Source organism: Lissotriton vulgaris, chromosome 2_1, assembly GCF_964263255.1.
Source record: "Lissotriton vulgaris chromosome 2_1, aLisVul1.2, whole genome shotgun sequence".
NCBI classification, from domain to species: Eukaryota; Metazoa; Chordata; class Amphibia; order Caudata; family Salamandridae; genus Lissotriton; species Lissotriton vulgaris.
Genome location: NC_141687.1, coordinates 1,573,664,278 through 1,573,688,500, shown reverse-complemented (window position 1 = coordinate 1,573,688,500; position 24,223 = coordinate 1,573,664,278).

The window sequence follows — 24,223 nt, the reverse complement described above, 5'->3', positions numbered from 1 at the left end:
TCCCTCACCCCATTAAATCTACTCATCCAAAACACCTCAAGCTCCTCTCAGATAGGAGAGTTGTAGCCCACACCATGGACCTTAAAGTCCGGGTGTGAGAAGGGGACCCAATGATGAAGCATGCCACCCTCTGGTGAGTGGGGGTTCTCGTCCTAAAAAGGTTTCCCTCCAACTTTTTATAGGCACAGTCATATTTTTCTCTGTTTGTACTGGACGTACTTCTTTGTAATTTGCCCCTTATATATCGACCTGCAGGCGGTTGCTGTTACACATAGTACCTGACTGCTGGGGGAATCTCTCTTCCCTCTTTAAAATGCAAGCAGCTACCACCCACACTTCATCTCTTACCTGGATTAACTCATGTTTTATAAAAGTAAAAAACTGTTTCATGTAACAGAACTCAATGTTTCAGAAAAACATATAAAATAAACAAATGGGGGAGTGAGAGGTCCGGTTCGACGTGGACTCAGCCTTAAAGAGTCCTCTTGTCCTAGAAGTAATATTCCTACCGTAGGTCTTTATAATAGTTCTAGGAAAAAAATACATTTTCTTAAAATAAACTTCACCCACCAAGATGTGTCCCATGGTGGCATGCTTCATCATTGGGTTCTCCTCCCACCCTGCTGCGCCCCCGCTGCAAGACGGGGTGCGCTACAACCGATGGAAACGTGGGAGTACTTTGTAGGGTATTGACTATTGGGTGATTAAGTGATTGGTGATATGAGATCTGGAGGGTCAAGTAGGTGAGTTTCTGTTAAAAAATTCCTGGCTATGTGGTATCTAAACTTATTTAAATCCTGTAGCTGGTATTATTAAAAAACGGGGGGGAGTGGGGACTTACACTGTAATGGGTGTCTGTCTCCTGGTCTACATGTTTCTAGCCTATCTCCTAAGGCTTTTTTTCAGGACCAGGATAAATGATCCCTTATTCCACTCCTACAGACAACCTAATAGGTCTTCCTAATTAATATTAAGGTGAAGAAAGAATATGATGAAACAATTGTTTTCATGCAAATACAATACCTAATTAGGTATATCCTTGGGTTAAGATATTGTTATCACTATAATAAAGCCCCATGAGCTCTGCACGGGATGGAAGGGGCGCTTGTAGTCACACAATCATCAAAGCTGCAACCCTGCCCTGCATAGTCTGCCTACCTCATTGTTTTCCTTAAACAATTAATAAGACCTACGGTGGTACCTTTAGTTCGAGGATCAGTGGACTCTTTTTGGTTACTTCAGAAAAACATAAACATAACTCATTATATGTTTAACCGTTTTAAATATTACATTACAATGAAGTTAAACAATGATATAAGTTTGAAAACACACTGTAAAACGACGTTGAATCAAACACACTTTAAGCTACATACTGTATGCATGTTTCTGAATACATTACCTTGGTATTTTGAGAGATGCACAGCATTTGGTTCAACCACATGATTATTAACTTGGGCTCCTGGGCACTGAGCTTGTAATACTGACAAAAGCTTTACATCCGTTTTTCCTAAGTAGAAAATATATGAAATTATTTAAGAAATCTGAAAATGTAAGCATGCCATTGAATGCTTCAATCTGAAAACACTCTCTAGTAACTCCTGCATGTTTTACGTCTGCCTCTGCAAGGCCTATTGTCTATAAAATACATAGAGTGAGCTATGAGTCAGCCCCCTACATCACTTGTAAATCACATCTTGTTTCAATCAAAAAAGGTACACCTCTCTAAATTACTGTAAGTTGTTGATTGGTATAGTATTCTTCTTCCCAGGAGGGCTTACTTTGCTCTGCTTGAGGTAAATTGTATTTGGCATTTGAGGAGGTCTATTTGCTGAACACAGAAACTTGAGAAAAAAACTTCTCAGTTCAAAAGAACATATTCTACATTCCTTATTCTTGATCAAATGCTCCCTGACAATATGCATCTCATTAATCGTGGAAATTCGCTATAGTAATTTTCAGGTTGATTTTTCCAGAAGACAGTAATCAACCAAAATAAATGCTGCATTAAGACCAACGAATATGAAAAAGTACGATAGTGTTTTTCACTTTTTATTTGTTGTGCAGACGAACCTTCTTTGCAACATGTCTTTTTCCCGTTTCAGTGTGGGTAATTTGATTGAAATTCCTAGTCCAGTTGCATAGCTGCAGGATGAATGCAGAGTGTTTCAAGGAAGATTTGGATGGATATTAATGAAGACTACTAATTGTGACATTATTACATTGTTCAACTTCCTGGTCACAACATTTACTCTCTAAGTAAAACAGCCGATGACAACTCACCCTTAGTCGATCAAAGATGTTTGCAAATATCAAGGACAGTGGGTACTTTAATGAAAACCTCTGACCCTGGAAACAAAAAGGTTAACAGGAAGTGGGCGGAAAAACTGCAGGATACATATGAAGCGTCTTAAAGCTCCATAACAAGCTGGCTCCACTGATAATGCTATAATAATACTATCATCCTAAAACCTGTCAGTAATGAAAAATTAAAACATTATAATGTTGCCCCCGCCATGGGAGAAAAGTTCTATGCAAGGGGAGCAGTGTATTCTTTCTTTACAAAAAGAAAATCCCGTTTCAGGATTTTCTTTTTGTAAAGAAAAAAAGAATAGGAAAATGCATTTGACTGAACCACAGTTACAGGGGTTCCTGACAATGCCTTTATAAACGAGTGTCTTATAAATTAGTTGGGTGGTACCTCCATTATGGGGCCAGTCCTCTAGTTATAAATCTCCCCCTTAATTTATTTAAATTAACTTTCACGAAAAGGGCAATTACCAAGTTGTACATTTTTTGCATACTTTGAGCATATACAATATAAGTACTAGTGTCCACTAACTTGGTAGGTCCAGTCACAAGTTTAAATATTTTAAACCTGAGCCCCACCCTTTGGTAAATATGGCCGAGAACAGGGAGGCTTAACTTGAGGGAAACACATAAAATATTCAGAAGTACCAGAAAAATGAGAAAGTCAAAGAAATTACACAATACAAATACCAATCCAATGTATCCATATAGAGAAAAATGTAAGAAACAAAATTACACCAAAACAACATAAAGACAATGAGAGGAACAGGAGTCATGAATTTTGGTCAATAGTCACAGTAGACCAACAACTAGGAGTGTTTTGATGTTGACTGTGTTGAAGCACAGGTCCAATATATGGATTAAATTGATCCTGCTGGTGCTTGGAATTACAAAATTCTTAAAAGTCTGTGGAACTGCTGGTCGGATACTTTTCTCAGCAGGTACTCTGGAAGCTCTGGATCAAAAATGTTTCAAAACTTTCTAAATTTCTTTAAGTATCCAAACAACGGGCGGTGTGGCCAAGCCGGCGACTAAAATGGCCGCCTGGCTGTGAAGCTCCAACAAGCATCCGGCTAAATGCCATAATCCCGCTGTATCCAGCTGCTGTAATCCCGATCGGCATGGCGCACCAGGCTGTGGCGGAAACAGAGACCTCACGGACCCAACAGTGTGATTGAGGGCTGCCTGGAAACATCGGCGGTGGAGCTGACCGAGTGCTGCGACACTGCCTGGTGGGGAGGAGCCCCGCTGCCGCCTGACTCCCAGGCCGCAAGCCCCCATGTGGAGGAGATGAACCTATACGGCCGGTTCAGATGAGGACTCCCGATATCTATTCCTGGTGAGGTGGTGCTGCATCCTGATCTCCCCCTACCGTCTGACGGCACTGCAGCAGCAGAACTTCTGGGTGCCACATAGCACACACTCCAGGAACGATACAGCCTACCTGAACTTTCTGCCTTGAACTCCTCTGCGGCCGATCACTTTGATTCAGGAAACGTACTGTAAGAGGCACACCTTTACCAGTCAGGGGCGGCTGCCTTGAACGGCTGTGTTGCCCCCTCACTGTCACTTCTTGGAGGAAGAGGCCTGCAGGGACTCCTTCTGCGCACCCACTGTGCCTAAACACCTTTAAAGTTTCACCAACGCAATTGCCTGTGATTTGAGCCATCCTGCATTCTTCGGCCGTGGAGAGCACATTCCGCTGTCGGGTGGCAGCCTGCTAGTTCCCCCACTGTGGCCCCCTCCCCCACGAAAGGCGCTGCATCATGAGCAGTGCTCGGTCTGTCTGCAGAGCGGGGCCTTCACTGTGTGTGCGTCAGCATCACAAAATGGCCGCTCCTCAACCTGGGAGTTTGTAAGCGGGCCCTTGTATCGCATAGCCGCCAATATTAAATCAGCAGGTCTGGTGCTGACACGTGTGTACGGGCAGTGGTGTCTCCGTGGCCCCCTTGGACTCTCTTGGCTTGCTCGAACACTCGACGGCGCCACCTCTCATATCACAGAATCACTCTCCAGTGCCTCCTGCTGGCGCTGCACCACGCAACCGAGCGCCTCGCGATCGCTAGAGCACACATCCTTCCTACAGCGCCTGGCAACACCACAAAGCCAGCCAGCACCCGGCGAGTCACAACAGCTCTGCTCTGTCGCGGCATGGGCCGTAAAGACCCCAAGCAGAAGACACTGACATTTAAGAAGCTAGTCGACACTGCCCCTCAACAGAGCCCCACCATGGCTTAGTCTGCAAAACAAGCAGAACAAGGGGAAGGCTCGTCAGACATGTTCACCTCACTGCTACAGGAAATGAGAGCCAGCTTCAAAGCGCTAGACAGCAGGTTCGACTTACTCGACAAAAACATCTCCAGTCTAGGCTCCAAAATACAGGTACATGACCGACGGCTCGATGTGGCGGAGGCTCGAATCTCGGACATCAAAGACGGAACTGCGCAATCTGCTAAATGTTTGGAACAAATCGAGCGCATCCTGAAAGAAGTGTAACAAGGAGGGTTTTGGCAAACGCACAGTAAGGCTGTGCCAGATACAAAATGAACAAAGAGGTTGCCAGTACTGTGCAATAATTTGTACTTTTTACAAGGTGTTGAGCAGTGGTTTACTCAACCCAAAGACCACTAGTTCAGTCTGAATTTTTTGATGAAAGATAATTTATTCCATTGGGTTAATTACTTTTGTAGTTTAATTTTTTCTCTTTTAACTTACTTTTTAGGACAAAGAATGGTATTCAATTTGAACAAAGAATTAATTTGGATGGGTATTGACAAAAACTCATCTAATATTCAACATGTGAAACACTTGTTTCAAATATTTCAATCCACTAATTGGATTGAAATATTTGAAACAAGTGTTTCACATGTTGAATATTAGATGAGTTTTTGTCAATACCCATCCAAATTAATTCTTTGTTCAAATTGAATACCATTCTTTGTCCTAAAAAGTAAGTTAAAAGAGAAAAAATTAAACTACAAAAGTAATTAACCCAATGGAATAAATTATCTTTCATCAAAAAATTCAGACTGAACTAGTGGTCTTTGGGTTGAGTAAACCACTGCTCAACACCTTGTAAAAAGTACAAATTATTGCACAGTACTGGCAACCTCTTTGTTCATCCTGAAAGAAGTGGCCATCAAAAATGAAGACCTTGAGGCCCACAGACGCCGCAATAATATTCACATATTGGGCGTCCCCGAGACAACCCCCACGGGCCGCATGGACCTTTTGTAGAGACATTATTAACTGAGCTGTTCGGCACAGAATCCATTATTTATTGTTTTGTCATTGAAAGACCTCACAGATCGCTGGGACCTCACCCAAACCCAGGTCTCTCCCCCCTGGCCCATAGTGGCGCATAAAAGGAATGCAGAGACAGAGATGCTTCTCTCAGGTTGACCAGGGAGCGTGGTGAAGTAATCTGGAAGGGCTCTAAACTTTCCTTTTACCCAGACTACACGGGTAAAAGGAAAACAATGGTGCAGGACGTAAGACGCAAGTTCAACAGAGTAAAAGCAGCTCTAAGGAACTTGGGACTACAATACGGTATGCTTTACCCTGCCAGGCTAAAGGTAGATGTGGACAGCAGGTCTTGCATTTTTGAGAATCCCACAGAGGAACAAGAATTCTGTCGCATTTACAAACAGAACAATCATTCACCTGCCAGAATGGCACAGGCCCCTTCCCCTCCACTCAGTGGGTCTCATGCCCGTGCGGATCTCTTTGGCAGCTCTGGCCTGGGCTGACAAGGCTTTGTACCTCTTGTCAGTTTGTCCAAATGTGATATTGGGAATACGTTTGTCACTTTGCATGGCTTATTGCAATTAGCTGGTAGCTCAGTTGGGCGTTGCTGCCCCCAATGGTGTATCCGTTGAGATTTGTTTGGTTTATTCTGGGGTAATGTTTCTTGGGATTATCGCTCCAGCGTAAAGCTATTTGGTACTGTGCTCTAGTTATTCATTTTGGGAATGGCCCTACCCCGTTTGGGGTCTGGCTGGGTGGGGGAGATGGGGGAATTTATATTTGTTTTATGAAACTATGTCACTGTATATATTCGTTCACTATTGCTCATCATTGTTCTTTGTCTCTACAATACTAGGATATGCATGTACTATTCTATAAATGGCCAGGTTTGGTAACATAGAGGGTCCCTTAGACCTCTCTCTAATGTCTTGGAATGTGCGGGTTTTGAATAATACTTGTAAGAGGGGACAGGTGATCCACTACCTTATGCGCCACAAGGTGGACATCGCTTACTTACAGGAGACATAATTCCCTAAGACTGACACGACACAGTTTGGCACTAGCTGGGGGACACATAGATATTTTGCTAACTACCACAATTACGCACGGGGAACAGCTATTTTAATACATAGTAGGGTCCCATTCTGCCTTGGTTCTGTGCAGCAGGATGGCGAGGGGGTGCTATCTGGTGGTCTCCGGATTCCCTAATGGGCAGACAGGTTTGGCTAGTCTGGCATATGCCCTGAATTCAGACAATCCCAACTTTGTCCACACCCTACAGACCCAGCTTACCAGCTTAGATCCGCTGACCTTGGTTATTGGGGGTGATTTTAATTTTTTGCTCAATCCCGGAAAAGACAGTACTTCAACGGCCCCGGACTCCAAGCCACATGCCCAACACGCTCTTCTGGAACTTTGTGTCCAGTTCACTCTGTTAGATGTTTGGCGCAGATGGCACCCCAACACCACTGACTATACTCAGTATTCAGGTCAGCACAACACCTGGACGAGAATAGACTTTTGCCTGCTATCCCTAGACATTTATGACTGGTGCTCCTCGATGGAAACCCCCCAGGACCTATTCTGGCCACTCCCCTTTCAAACTATATCTGAAAGTCCCTTGTTTTTAAGGTTTCGAAAGACAAAGGCGCTTTCCCAGTCGCGCTCTACAAGACGAAGTATTTAAGACAGAGATCTGTGAGGCCCTTGAGGACTACTTTGCCATCAATACCGGCTCGGTGGACTCCTGGGCAACTCTGTGGGAGGGTTTCAACACGGTCCTTAGAGTGTCATGAATAGGCAAACATGCAGGAGTCCTCAGGGACATCCGGAACTCACTGGCCCGTATTGAACCGGAAATCACAGCACTAGACCGCTCCTCCATGCAACTCATGTCACCCACACTCATGAGTAGACGCTTGGCTCTCCTGGACAAGTACAGGGAGACAGCATACCGGGAAATTCTATACCTAGGGAAAAACCACACGGCCAGGAGGTATGGGGAGAGCGAGGAGCCGGGCAGAGTTTTGGCACAGTTGCTCAGACCGCCTTGTCACAAGACTTACATTACAGAATTACAGGCCCCTGACAACCAAACATACACTGCCACAACGGAAATCCGAGACACATTCCTGGATTATTTTTCATCACAATATTCCTCTAGACAAGGGAACACATACAAAGTGCAAGAGGCTTACATAGACGAGCTAGCTCTTGTCTTTCTCGAAAAATTAATGCAAGATGTTTTGGCAGAACCCATCTCTGAGGCGGATGTGATCAACACCATATAGACTATTCATGGCTCCTCAGCCCTGGGGTTGGACGGCTTCACAGGTGATTTCTATAAAGAATACAAAGATATTATTGCCCACAAGCTAATTGAGGTGTAGGCAGGAGTCCCTATAGTCGCAACTCCTCCCCCTATCTCTGGGAAGCGGTAATCATTTTGCTTTCCAAGCCAGGTAAGGACCCCAAGCACTGCGGATCTTAGAGACCCCTGTCCCTCCTCAATTTAGATTATAAAATACTAGCCAAAGTCCTCTCCAACCGGTTGTCCCAATGAATGGAATTCATCATATTTCTAGCTCAGACTGGTTTTGTTCCGCACCGTTGTAACATGTTAAATCTTCAAACACTTTTTTCAGTTTTACACAGGATTAGCCCTGATACCCTCGCAGCGGCCATTCTCCTAGATTTGGAGAAAGCTTTTGATTCATTAGAATGGCCCTTCTTTCTTTCCGTTATGTGGTGAATGGGTATGCCCATGGGATTTATAGCCACAACAACTTTATTGTACACCAACTGACAGCTAGACTCCGCCTAAATGGCACACTCTCGCGACCCTTCCAACTCTCCTGTGGCACCCACCAAGGCTGCCCTCTCTCCCCCTTGTTATTTATCCTGGTCATGACCCCCCTGATACGCCATTTTTAAGAGTGTCACCTCCATAGAGGCATTTAATTCAACACGTGCCCCCTCCTAGTCTCGCTGTATCCGGATGACACAATATTATTTGTGAGACACCCCCAAGACAATTTGGATCCGCTGCTTTGGGAAATCATTAGATACAGCCATTTTTCCAGCCTAGGCATTAATTGGGATAAATCAGTCATCTTCCCTTTGACAGTCAGCACGAATTTGTGGGACTGTGACTTTTCTTTGGAGTGGTGCAACAACTCTGTAAAATATTTAGGAGTCCACATGCATTTGGACTCCGCCCAAATAACAAGTTTGAATAACGGTCGTGCTAATGCAACACTTGAAACGCAAATTGAGTGATGGCTGAGACTTACCTTGTCTTTGGCGCAATTTTAAAGATGGTTGTTCTACCCAAATATCTATATTTTTTTAACAACATACCAATTCCGCTTACCAATGCCTTTTTTAAAATGCTTCCTTCACTTCTGATCCAATTAGTCAGGGGGGGAAGCAGGCTTGTCCGTCCGCACGTTACCATACAACAGGGGAGGATACAGCGCCCATGATTTTCCGTTATATTATTTAGTGGCAAAATGTAGCTACAATCATTCCTGGTTTCATCCTGATGCCCGCATTCCTTATTTAAGACAAGAAGCAGATTTTGGTCTTCCGGAAAAACTCTCATCGATCTTGCCAACTGGCCTTACCAGAGATCCCCATGACATCCAAACCGTTTCCACCACGAGCTGGGCATGTGATAAACTACGCAGATTCACGGGAACGGGTACGTTGTATTCCTCTGCACTACCCATTATTAACCCTCGATGGATCCCAATTACAGAGGAACGCTTAGTACAGCGCACTCTGACGACAATTGAAATTACACGAGTGGGCGACCTATACCCTAGGGGCACATCTTTTCGACATCGGAAGACACCCACTTCCAATGTGGCAGCACCATGGATAAGTTTATCTTGGGCCTCATCAGATCTGCACTGTGCGCCACCTTGCCATCTTTTCCGCTAGAAATGCCCTCATTCCCCCCTCTCACGAGGATTATAGAAAGCACGGATAGTGTCCACTTAATTTCCAAACTTTACAATGTGTGCTGCTTTGACGACAGAGTCCGCGCCACATAGGAGGCTGATTTGGGACAACAAATCACAGATGAGCAATGGGCCAAATGCTGCACAGTCATGCAAGACGTTTCACTAAATAGTAAACACAAACTTCTACACTTCAAGATCTTGCGCCGGATATATTTCATCCCGGCCATGGCACACAAAATTGACCCAACTAAACCGCACAACTGTCGCAATTACTCTGCCCCTAATGCCGACTTTGCGCATCTCACCTGGACCTGCTCAACCCTACAACACTACTGGACATGCATTCATCATACACTTGGGCAAATGATCAACATTCCTTTGATCTCCACTCCAGAAATAGCCCTTCTGGGATACACAGTCAAATTCCCCAAAAAAGATCAGGAAGTTTGCATCTCTGGGTCTCCTGTTGGCAAAGCGAGAAGTAGCCATCCACTGGGGGTGTAAATCTACCCCCACTGTCCAGAACTGGCTGAACAGTATGGCCTACTGTAATGTGAATAGCGAAATATATGCCAATATGCTACCTACCACATCTCAGCCTAAAGATATATGCCACCCATACCGTTCATACATTGACATTAGGCGTCACACATCGGACTCACAGCTTTAACAGGGAAAAGTCCGGGAGGGTGTGTGATAAATCCTATCACATTTTTGTGTTTCATAAGTTATAGAATGCCCACTGGCCACACTGCTGGTTAGCCTCAAGAGGCGCGCTTGACTGCACGACTCAAATGCTGGTTTTTCTGAATGGGTGGGAGAGCACATAGAGGGACCTATCTTGATTCTATAATGTCCTAGTGACATTACAAGAATTATCTGCCTGGTGGCTGTGCTCAAGACTGCATTTTACGACTGGTATTGATTTTTTGTATCGCTGTTTGACAAATATGCAAAGTGAACTAAGATGTATATTGCTGCTTTTGTATTTTAAAAACCTGAAAAAAAAGTTTTTTGTTTTTTTAAAGTATCCAAACAACCACTGGAGTAAACTTCTAATGCCCCCAGGACCTCAGAGGGACATTTAGAGACTCTCATGATGTCAGGCAGAGGCCACCAGCAAAGTCCAGTCCAAGTTCTATTTGCCACTCGCCTGCTGTGAAATTCCAGCAAAAGGCTTTTTGCAGCTTGTTTCTGTCCATGTAGCCATGCAGGAGTTTATTTAATTGGTCTTTGGAGTCTGCTTCTTCAACCTAAGTACAAGGGGGAATAGTCCAGTCCTTCATGTAAAGACTGCAGGCCAGTCTGTGCTTTTGCAAATCCTGAAAGTGTTTCTTAGGAGGTGCCTTGGCATGCCAGACTAAACTACAATAGCAAGAAGCTACTGAATCTCCTACCCACTACACACTGCCCTATTTTAAACCTGATGACTGAAACTAAAAACTGCCCAAGCTGTTTACTCCCTTTTAACCACACTCGGAGTGGAGCATCAACACAGCAATATCTACACGATAGTCGGAAGACAGATAAAGTAATCAGAGCTGCCTTGCTTAATGCGCGGTCCCTAGTGAAGCACAATACTGAAGCAGCCAATTTAATCGAAACTCACAATCTAGATTTACTATTTATCATGGAGACCTGGGCTGATGAAGCCTCAGATATAGACCTGGCACTGGCTCTCCTGGGGGGCTACTGCATAATTCGGGCAGATAGGATAGGAAAAAGAGGGGCTAGGCTAGCCATCATTTACAATTCTATCCTTTGACATCGCTATTACAAAAAACTATACCTTCAAATACCTTTTGCTATACAGACAACCAATAGTGAAAATCCCCCTGACACAATTACTTGACCCTTTCCTAGAATTCAGATTAAGAGGGGCAGACTACACTATACTGGGGGAATTCAATCTACACTTAGAAAAAGAAACACACAAAAATACGCTGTTGATCTCGCAGACCATGGCCAGTTGCTAATTGACACAAATGGTCCAACAGGATACCCATTCCGCCAAGCACACACTGGATGGAATATTTTCCTCCAAAACGAACTTAACAAATGGTGAAATTATCCCAATTCCTTGGTCGGACCACAAAGTCATTAAATTCTCCTTGATGATAAAGCAGGCAATAATGAAAAGGCCTACTCAAGTAACACACTGTATACACCAGGACTGGGCTAAAATGAACACACCCAACCTACAGGAACAACATGTTCTGACCACCCCTGAACTAAACCCTGATTTTAACATAGCCACCGAGCAAATAAACAACTGGATCAAATCCGCGGTCCTAATAGCTGCTCCTATAAAAAAGACAAACTCAAGAAGAAAAAATGTCTCAGAGCCTTGGTTCTATGAGAAAATAAGGCCACAAAAGCAGATGTATAGGAGGGCCGAAAGGAAATAGAGGGCCAACTATGAAGGGGGGCTAAAGAAACCTACTGTAGGACAGTGGCAACCTATAAAAATACTAATTCTGGAAGAAAAACCTGCATATTTTATAGAGAAAATAAATGAGGCCAAAAACTCTTGTAAAGAACTGTTTTCCCCAGTTAAGAAATTGACTAATTCTGATGCAAACAAGCAAATAGAGGGAGCACTGTATTCTGCAACACGCTGGGACAATTCTTTGTTAACAAACTGAAATCAGTATATGAATCTATTATTACCACCAAACACTCCAAATTGTCACAAACAGAAGCACATCTCAACCTCTGTTGGTATAGAGAAGCTGGGGACTCAGGGTTCTAGTTTGTGACCCCGTCAGTAGAACAGATACACCAAATAATACTGAAAACTAAGTCAGGAGGTCTTACAGACCCTTGTACACCTAAGGTCCTCCATCTGTTCCCAGAGTTACTCAGTAAACAACTCCAGTTAATTTTTGATAAAATAATACAGGCAAACAGCTTCCTGGATGCCTGGAAAACTGCATCTGTTATACCGTTGCTGAAAAAGACTAATCTGGATCCATTCGACCCGGCAAACTACAGGCCGATCTCAAGAATACCTTTTCAGGCAAAAGTGTTGGAAAAGATTCTGAACATACAGCTGGCAGGGTTCCTTAGATCCACCCATGCCTTAGACCAATCACAGTATGGGTTCAGGAAAGAACACGGGACCGAGACAGCACGGATCATGACAACAGAGGAGCTCAGGAGTGTATTGGAAGCGGGCGGGAAGGCTGCCTTGATTCTTTTAGATCTATCGCCAGCCTTCGATACCGTTAACCATGATATACTCCTGACCCGTCTCGCAGATCGGGGAGGCCATGATTCAACCCTTGCATTGCTTGCATCATTCCTGAGAGATAGAACCTTCGCAGTCAAAATAGGGGATTGCACATCTAAATCTTTTAAGTCCCCGTGAGGGGTGCCACAGGGCTCCTCCTTTAGCCCCACCCTCGTCAATATATATGTAGCCCCACTAGCAGCTATCATCAGAAACTATGGGTTTCTCCCGGTTTCCTACACTGATGACACCCAAATAGTGGTGTCCATTTCCAACCACGTAGACGAAACAGCGGACAGGTTTAGGAAATGCATGGAAAAAGTCAACCTGTAGTGTAGTTCCTGTATTTCCAATAGGCTCTTCGCATTGGAATAATATATCCTATAGATTTGACGTAGGACTTAGGTCAACTAGGTCTCTATCAAATATATTAGACTTAATTGTGAGTGCCTGCTAGCTCAGAGGTCACTAGAAACTTTTTCGAATAAACAAGAAGGGATTCGTTTCTGACACCCGGATAAACATGACAACTTTGTTTCCCAAGAATAAGAATTGTATCTCTAGAGTCGCGGAAACAATAGATAGATATTTCACTCAGTCAATCGTGCATGCTTCATTTCATCAGAGGTGCAGAGAAATAGAGAGACGGGCGTTTTCGATAAAAGTATTTATTGAACAGTCTTCTTTCTCAAGCAGAAGAAATTAACTGCTACAATCGTAATACTGGCTGTAAAGTATAATGCGAACAGCAAGAAGAGTATTATAAATAATTCCTGTAAAAGCATGGTATGGTTTCTACGCCATAAAATACATACATAAATAACAAAGAATAAAAGTACTCAACTGGTGCTTCTAAGATACGCCTACCCCGATGTACCTAACATAGGTCTATTACGAGGGAAGAAGTAATTGAGGTGTAGCATAAGTTTAGTTTCTTTGCCAAAAAAAGATTTCTCTTAGGGTCTAATCAGCTCCGTACCTTGGTTTAGAATGAAGGAGGTCTGGTATCTCTGTCTTGGGACTTGATTCCCCAATACCCCGCAAGGGGTGCTTGGAAACACTGGAGCTGAATTCTCAGCGAGAGAAAGGCAGCCTCTCTGTCAGTGCATCAGCTGGAGGGTCGGCTTCCTTCGGCACTTGCTGTAGCGAGCTACGTTGGGCAAGTAGATAGTCGGACTGCTCCAAACCACTGTGTGTTTGCCAGGGCAAGTGTAGGCATATTTATAACTTGAAGGTGCCTGGTTTGACATAAAGTCAGACATATTAACGTCACCAAAGAACGGTAGTTCTTTGAAAACGCCATGATTTCTAGGGCAAATCAATATTCAAGAAAGGGGATGTCCCTGTTTTCTAAAGCCGAGTTTTCCAAGAAATTGTTGTGGCTTTTTCGAACTAGTGAAAGTAGCCATGCCTGTATTTGGACTGGATGGGTTATGTCTAAATATAGTTATGATTTCTATGCCAATATAAGGACAAGGTGAATTATACCTATATACGGGCATGAATCAGTAAATTACACTAGGGTCCTAAAACGCTATACAACAAACCACTGGATGCTACTAAACTGTCTAAAATTAAACAGTGATAAGTCCGAGGTCATGTTATTAAGGATAAAGCCCAACATCTGGTCACAGAAGTGGTGGCCTGACAGCCTGGTCGATTGCCCATTACCAGTGGATAAAGTTAAGAATCTGGGCTTCGTATTTGACGATAAACCTACATTTCTAGCCCAGACAAACAAACTTTCCTCCTCGGTGTGGTACATCTTGAAGCTGCTAAAAAAGCTATTCCGTTTATCCCTGAAGAAACCAGCAAAACCCTGGTAACCATGCTGGCTCTTTCGAGGCTGGATTATCGGAATGCTTTGTATGCAGGGCTTCAAAATCAACTGATGCTAAAACTCCAGTGACTACAAAATGCTGCTGCTAGGCTAGTTCTGGACATCCCTAATTCCGAACCGGTAGCCCACAGACTTAGGAGCCTGCATTGGCTTACAAAGGAGAAAAGGGTGCGATTCAAGTCAGCTTGCCTGGCATACAGGGCTTGCCATGGGATTGGTTCCCAATTTTTAAAATCTAATCTAAAACATTATGAACCAACTAGGAATATCAGATCTAGCAATGCGAAGCTGATCAAGACTCCAAAATTTAAACAACTAAGATGGGGGGGGAGAAGTTTCCTGTTGCATACAGCCAAGACCTCGAACCAGCTGCCACTTTTGATAAAAAATATCCCATCACTATTAGTGTTCTGGAAAGCCATAAAAACCTGGCTCTTCTCAGCTTAGCCCGATTTCCAACTTGGGCAGTCCTAGATTCTATGCATCTGACCCAGCGCCAAGAAGCCTCAGGGCATTCATGCGCTCTACACATTTTTAAATCAAATCAATCATGCCTCATTTATGTCTGGCACAAGCTGGTGGGTGAGTGTAAATCCTAGGCACTCCTTAACCCATGGAGTAAAAGTTCCTGTGGGCAACCCAACCCACATTTTCAGTAATTCCACTTTGCTTTATCACAAATAGTTCCAAAGGGCCATGTGTCAGGGCAATGTCAAAATAGCCTAAGAGGGGTTATTATGATGGTGGGCGGATCGCAATCGCAACCACCCGGCCAGCAGTGCGAACCGACCACCATCACAACCACATTTACCCCCTGCCATATTACCATGGTTGGGGGTACCGCGCCGTATGGAAAGTTTGTCTGCCACTTTTCCACTGGTTGGCAATCGTTCCGATTGCCGGCCTGGCTGAGATGGGGCATAATATGGTGGTGGGGAATAGAAGGTACCGCCATCCACATTATGATGCTTGGTTCAGACGGCTGGCAGAAATTGCTTTGGGGGCCATTTGGGCCCCTGGGGGGTGGGGGTGGAGGGCTGCACTTGGGGGGTATCTATGGTACCCCCTTTCATTGTCATGCACAAGGTGTCAGGCACCATGCGGTGCCTGCCACGTTGTGCATGGCAATGCGCAACGTGCCTCTTTGGCATTGTGGCACCCGCCACTGCCATGGTGGTGGTCGCATCCTAATTGGCGGTACAGAACTGACGCACCTCTGGCGCTGGTCCCAGCACCGCTAGGGTGGTGAAATCCTAATGGGGCCCTAAGTCTTTAGCCACACTGAACTTGGGCTCTGAATGCTGGAGGTTTGTAGAGGAGAGGACTATGAGAATCAGCAGTGTCCACCCACAACTACCACTAAGATCTAGTTTGAAGAATGACACAGAAGTCTAGTAAGACAAAAACAATGTTCCTAAGCAATAGATTGGGATGCACATGAATTGACCGGACATCCTGTTTGCTCCCTTTCAAGGGCGGAAAAATGTAAATTATTGCTCAAATAGACCTCTCAGGAAGGATTTGACCTTGAGGTGGCAAGATGGCAGGACACCATCATTATGCTTACTTCAAAGGAGTAATCTCTGTCTATTCAAGGTGACCCGTTAATCACAATGAACTATTATTCAGGTCCTGAAACAAATGCCATACCTCAGTCACACCTCATTCAGGATGGCCGTTTCCGGAGTGTTAATACCAATTTTCACATCAGACATGGAAAATTTTACTTTTTAAAGTTACTTATCCATAGTATTTATAAGAAATCTGACTTCACCTTTGAATTAGATTTTTAATAAGTGTTAAAAATAGTTGTTTAATGGTTTTTAATACGTGTCCTATTCAGGGGCGTTTCATGTGTATGAGCATTGGGGCATTGTCCTCCTAATTTTGCCGCATGTGGATGTTGATAGCTAAATTGTTAATTGCTAGTAATTGCGTTTTAGCAATTAGCATCGACATACATAACAAAACATTTCTGTGCCTCAGTGTCTGCCTTTCTCTAACCCTTGCTCACTTGAGGGTGAGGCAACAATCCAGTTTATAGTGGCATGTGCACATGTGCCAGGTAACATTTTCTTTTTTTTTAGATCAGTAGGACTAAAGTAGTGCCTGCACAGGTTTTCTATAAACGGGTGACTTGTAGGACCACCTAAAGATGATGTGTAGCACCATCACATTTTAGAAACAGCTCCAGGCATTTAGGGCATCAATTCTGTGCTTCCCGGGGCTGCTTGTCAGTCATTGCTGAGGCTTCCTCACTATCCTACCATCTCCCAGGTTGTCACAGGGTGGGGTGGGGCAGGCAAGTCTCACTGACCCCATCACACAACCAACTGGGAAAGGGTGGGTTTACAGGAGACTGCTTGCGATACCCTCAAGTCTACAGTGAGCTGGTAGCGGAGTGCGAGGGCTGGGGGGATGTAATACTTCACTGGGACCCGCATTGGTAAGCCTTCGTAATATGCGAATATAACAACAAAAGCCAATGGTGGATTTGCTTAGTACGATCAGCTCATCATAGAAAAATATCCCCCTTGTTAAAGATTTCTGCAGTGTTAGTTAAATCACTCTATGGGAGTGCAAATCCGATGTAGTGCTCATCCACCTTTTAGCACCAATCAACGATCCCCTACCCACTCACGGTAAGGCAGAGTATCATATACACAAACACCAGTGCACATCCCTTTTAGTCACTCTTATCCAATAGGCATCCAGCCACGTCAGTCCAATATTTCAAATGTTCTTTCCATCCACAAATTTAAATGCACCGTGTTCATTGATATTCAATGTTCTTTTATTGATTCTTTTCTTGTCACAACCATCATAGCCGATGCGCGTTTCGCCCTCAACTGGTTTTTTCAAGGCAAGTACTTTATGGTGAGCAGTATGTGTTGTGAGAATCGATAGTTAGCACAGAACCTTTGGGCATTGTTCCTTCAAGCCTTTTGCTTTACACATCAAGGTGCTGTCAGTATATTTCGGTAGTCTAGAATCCATTCATATGTTGATTACCAGAATTTATACGCGCTATCTGGAGCCTTGATAAGTTCCATCGCCATTGCGTGTCTGTTGGCGTTGCAAAAGCAGCCTCCTTCCGTGTTTCCTTCCGCGGAAGGAGGCTGAGAAACATTCCTGCCCCATTCTGATGGTGATGCTATTAGTAAATGAAGAGGAAAATCAGGGGTCTTGTATACACTATTTGTGGGTTTGATTCCTATAGATAGATCACAATTGCACAATTTTATATCAATTTTGAAAAAACGTGTCTGGGGCAGAAACCTCCCCCATCCCGCATGGAAATGTCCTGCTGGCTCACACACCAAACTTCATTCATGGTTATTATGCCCCACTATCTCTTTCAAATTTCACCTGCCACCACATTTCCCATTCCCAAGATACAGTGTTAGTTTTTCAATCTGTACTCTGATTTTCTACATAGGACAGCTAGGACTGCCACAGTGGAAAAGGGTTATGGGCATTATCACTGTAGGGTCATGCCAACATTAATTTTGCACATGTCCCACTTTTAAATACCATGCATCCTACCTTGTGGGCAAAAAGCCCTTCTTAGGGGTGATTTACTAAAATTTAAACCACACTGTAGGTTTTTCACTACATAAGTCAGGCGAAAATGATAGTCATGAAGCCATGTTTTCCTGTTAGACACTAGCAGATGGCACTATATGTGCTGTAGGCCATAGGTGACATGTAACTTATAATGCCATGGGTGTATTTCCACACTATATACCATGATCTTATAGCGATGTTAAAGCTGTCAATTAGGAGTTATCCCCTTTTCCTAAACTTTAGAGCACTAGGCACAGGTGGCATTTCAATTACGCTGGAGTAATTTTGGGTTAGTCTTTTGAAATAACATTACTGAAAATTATGGATTGCAGCTGTTTGCATACTTAGTTAGCACACAAATCCCAAAGCAGGAGCACAGGTAAAATAAATGTAGCAAGAGCAAGCAGATCCTGGCTGCAGCAGCTTGTGTTCTGTTGCATTTAGCACAAATTTTCTTAGCGCAAAATGCATCCTTGAGTCCATTTTGGACGCTTGGGTGCATTTTGAACTATGGAAGCAGCATTTTGCAATAATAAAATAGCACTAGATAATGTTTAGCACTCTTATACTAGTCCTCGCGTAATTCTGCATAATCTTGCACAATTATGCAGTGCTTTCACATAATTACTCTACAATAAATTACATGAGATACACCCGCGCACCCCCAACAGCCACCTGTTTAGCAGCGCCCCACTGCCAGAGTAAAAAAAACAGCAGCATTGGTCAAATAAAAATGCATAGGTGATCACACCAAAAATGGCACTTTCCTCCACCTTCCAAATAGTTTAGAAATACATTTTTATACTAGAAACTACCTAAACAGTTTCAAAAGTGCTCTATTAAATTCTATCACAATCTTAATGCATTTCTTCACAGTTAGTAATAAATTCATCAGTGCCAGAAGGAGCGCATAGAGCTGACTGGAGTATATTCCCTAACATTCTCGTCAGACCACGTATTATATTTATTCTTCGCATCTTATTTCTATTTTGCCATATATGTCTCTTGTAGTATATCTATCCTCAATATATCAGGACTCCACCTACTTAGGAGACTCCTTCAACAGGACAAACAATTTTGAAACAATATGCTCATAGTAGCATTAAAGCTACACATATTTCCAAAGAATCAATTATAAAAAAAAGCATATGCCTAACTGTTAAAAAAATGTATGGAGCGGCCCACAAATTGTACTCCAATATAGTGTTTATCAATTATACCTCTGATGCATCCGAAGCACTTCTAATCACCTTGGGGCACATGTAGGTAATTTCCATTTTGCGATTCCCAAATAGCGATTTTTGAGGAATCGCTATTTGAGAATAGCAAAATGGAATGTAGGTAAAAATTCGCAATTTTTTTGCGAATCTCTAATATTTTTTAATTGCGATTAGCAAATTGCGAATCGCAATTAAGGAATATCTATCCTCAATATATCAGGACTCCACCTACTTAGGAGACTCCTTCAACAGGACAAACAATTTTGAAACAATATGCTCATAGTAGCATTAAAGCTACACATATTTCCAAAGAATCAATTATAAAAAAAGCATATGCCTAACTGTTAAAAAAATGTATGGAGCTGCCCACAAAATGTACTCCAATATAGTGTTTATCAATTATACCTCAGATGCATCCAAAGCACTTCTAATCACCTTGGGGCATATGTAGGTAATTTCCATTTTGCGATTCCCAAATAGCGATTTGTTCCTGTCGGCCAAGAGGCCCATAGGAATGAATAGGGGTACATTCTCAAATTGTGATTTTCTATGAGAAAATCGCAATTTGAGAATCGCAATTCCAAGGGTGCCAGGGTGTCCAAAGGACACCTGTTGCACCCCTGGAATGTGCATGTAAGTACATGTGGCGCACAGACACTTGCGCTAAGGGCATGTCTGTGCGCCACATGGCACTTTGAATTTTTTTTAAAAATGCATTTTTTAAGGAATTCGCAAAATACCATCTACTTGAAGTAGGTGGTATTTTGCGATTCCTTATGAAAAAATTACAATTTTTAAAGCACCCCTACATAGCCTTTAAGGAATCGCAAAATTGCGATTCCTTAAATGCTATAAGCAAAATAAGGAATCCCAATTTTTGCGATTCCTTATTTTGTTAAGTGGCACCTACATATCAAAACGCCATTTGCGATTCGCAAACGACGAAATTCGGTGTTTGCGAATCGCAAATGGCTACCTACATATGCCCCCTAGTGAGCAACTTATGTATCATCACCTCTCGGCAGAAGGCTTGTGATGAAGAGAGGCCCACATGAGTGAATACCAGGAATGATCTAGCGCAGAATGTAGCCTGGAGTGCTACCCCTTTGCGCTATCCTGTTCAGTAGAGAGTAAACTCTGGGGAGTAGTGGGCAGTGCAAGGGTACCAAATGTATGGCGTTGGTCCCGGTAGCAATGGAGGAGAGGATGGCTGCACAAGAACTAGAGGACAGATCTCTTCTTGTTCCTTGTTACTCCTCAATTGTCCAGATTTTGCACAAGGTATCATTACTTACCAGAGTGGTTAAAAGACTACTGCTGAGGGCAGCTGAAAATTCTGAATACCCAGGAGTGAGAAGTGAGATTCTGAGATCATTTCTTATTGTGTCTGGACACACAGAAAAACAGGCCAAATGACTTCCGGGTACCAGATCCTCAATTTGGGTGCATGTGGCGAGGCACCAATCTCTATTACCAGCTGTAGCCCTACAGCAGTGATACATAATACTGGGACACAAGTTGGCTCACTGTTGGACAATAGATATATAGAGAGTAGAGGACTGGCATATAAGTGCAAAGTCCTAAGGCAACTCAAAAGATAGTTGAAACAAATAAAATGTTAAATATACTTGAAAGAATTTTAAGCAAAAACAAAATTTAATAAAATACTCCACAGATTTGCTTCAATCATGTCTACATACACTCAAACATCCAAAAATCTAAAACCAAAATGACAAAAAAACACACAATGATATTCAATACATATAATACACTCTTCAATGACTAGACTAGTCAATCTCCTTGATATGCATATGAATGGTTAAAAGGTATTTTTAGTTTTCTGATAATGGGTAAGACATGACTGAGACGTAAATAATGTCTGCATTGAGACAATGAAAGGAAGAGCGTGGCACAAACACAGATGGTATCTACGCATGTTTCAGCACCCAAAGTGCCTTCACCAAGAGAAGCCACAACCTTAAATCTTGATATCCTGAGTAATGCAGAAATCTAAAAGATATGATTCAGGGATTTGTTCCTTTCCAAAGGTGTTATCAATTTCAAGACTAAGATCTCTAAGTAAATGGCTTGTGCCACATGTGGATTAATCGCCAGCTGCTAACTCCATGTTGATGAGCCCATAAAATGGATGAAACCGGTCCTGGGTTACATGTGGTCCAGTTCAGGGAGAACCTGGTTTGCCAGCTCTGGCTGGATTTTTCCCATGAGGAACAGGGTCAAGACTGATTTGCATATTTCTGGTTCCAAACTGAGTTGGCATGGTGAGCAAAAAAACGATAGGTTGGAGAGCTACCCCATCATATTGCCAGTGGGTTGGACATATTACAAGCAGCCACCCATCACCTTTTGTGTGTATCAAAATGACTCATGGCATAATTAGAGAAACCCAGAAGAAGCTGGAGGATACAGAGGGACTTGTGGAAGCAGTGCACAGTGAACTTCAACCAAGTGCAAAAGCACTATGGAAAAAACTAAAAGAGCTGACTTAGCGGGTGAGGTTCCTTGAACATACAGGCATGCAGAAGGATGGGCAATCCAGGAGAAATAGCCTATGAGTTAATAGATGCTGGAAAGGCCATAAGGCATAACATGCTCTCTTTTTGAGAACTGTATTTCTCAAACATTGTGCATTGAAGGACTTTTGTAAACCATTTTAGGACACCATTGTAAATTTCCCGATTCATGCTCTTATATAGGTATAAATCACTATCGGCCAGATTCATAAGGAATCGCTATTCCAGACTCGCGAAACGGGATTCATGTAGGATTTGCAATATTTTTTGTGATTCCTACAGATTCCTTATTTGCGATTAGCTAATTGCTAATCGCAAATAAGGAATGACTCCCCATTCATTCCTATGGGCCTAAAGGCCCATAGGAATGAATGGGGAGTCATTCCTTATTTGCGATTAGCAATTAGCTAATCGCAAATGAGATTGCGATTTCAAGGGTGCAGGGGTGTCCAAAGGACACCCTGTAACACCCCTGAAATGTAAAATTACACAGAAGTTACACACACACATGTCCAGAAGACATGTGTGTGTGTAACATGCAACTTAGAAAAATGCATTTAAAAGCTTTTTTCTAAGTTTTCGCTATTTACCCGAGGTTTGACCTAGCGGTAAATAGCGGCCCAAAATTGCGAATTTGCAATTTTTAAATTTTTCAAGAATAGCATTTAAGGAATCTGTAATAGAGATTCCTATAATGCTATTCCTCGCAAATTTGCAAGTTCTTAAATAGCGATTTTTGCATTTGGGATGATGAATCCCAAATGCAAAAATTGCACTTGCAAAGGGCCAGATTCTCAGAACCTGCCCTTTGCGAGCGCAATTACCTTTCATGAATCAGGCTGCAAGTCCTTATATAGGCATAAGAATCATAACCATATTTAGACATAGCTCATGCAGTCCAAATACGGCAGGGCTACTTCCACTAGTTCCGGAAATATACAACAATTTCTTGGAAAACTCGGTTTCAGCAGCTAGGGACTTTCCCTTGCTCAACAACTGACTTGTCCAAGATCTCATGGAGATTTCAAAGAACAGAGAGTCTTTAATGACGTTATTATGTCCAACTTTATGTCAAACTAGGCAACTTCGAGGTATAAATATGCCCACATTTGCCTTAGCAAACACACTGTGGTTTGGAGCAGTTTGACTATCTACTTGCCCGATGCATCCTGCTACAGCAAGTGCCGAAGGAAGCCGACCCTCCAGCAGACGCACTGAGAGAGACGCTGTCTTTTCTCCTGCCGAGAAATCCAGCTCCAGTGTTTCCAGGCTACCCTTGCGGGTTGCTGGGAAATCGAGTTCTGAGCCTGACCTTCTTCATTCCAAACTATGGTACGAAGCTGATTAGACCCTAAGAGAAATCTTGGACAGATTCTTGGCAAAAGAATACTACATTTATGCTACACCTCACTTACCTCTTCCCTCGTACTAAGCTTAGGTTAGGTACATCAGGGTAGGCGTATTTAGAAGCACTAGTTGAGTACTTTCTAACCTCTGTTATTTATGTATGTATTTACCTATGGTTTAGGAACCATACAATGCACGTACAGTATTATTTTATTCTACTCTTTATACTGTATGCATTATATTTTACAACCAGTGTTACAATTGTAGCAGTTCATTTCTTTTGCTTGAGAAAGAAGACTGTTCAATAAAACCTTTTTATTGAAAACGCCCGTCTCTCTATTTCTCTGCACCTCTGGTGAAACAAAGAATACACGATTGACTAAGTGAAATATCTTATCCAAGACTTTGATGATCAGTTTTATCTTGGAGAAACAAAGTTGTCATGTTTATGCGGTTGTCAGAAACGAATCCCTTTTTGTGAATTCAAGAAAGTTTCTAGTGACCTCTGAGCTAGCTGGCACTCACAATTAAGTCTAATGTATTCAATGGAGACCTAGTAGACCTCAGTCCTACCTCTAAACTATAGGATATATTATTCCAATGCGCAGAGCCTATTGGGAATATAGGAACTACACTACAGGACTTTCAAAATTCTACTTTAGAGAACATTTCATGTAGAGCCCTGGTTCAATCTTTGCCACCCAGCTCGGCCCCAACACCAATATTAGTCAGTATCTTAAACTACAGACAAAGGGACTTGATCTAATAAAAGGTAGCAAGATATTTTGAAGTAGAAAAATGTATTGTTCTTCTGTTCTGTTATTACACGCTAACTGCCCAGTCCTGGTGTTTTTATTTCCTGACAGTAAACCACTGACTAGAATTGGGGTTGCACTACGCCCTCTTGTTCTCAGCTAAACTCAAAATAATGGTGAAGGACAAAGCACTATTCTTCTTTGAAC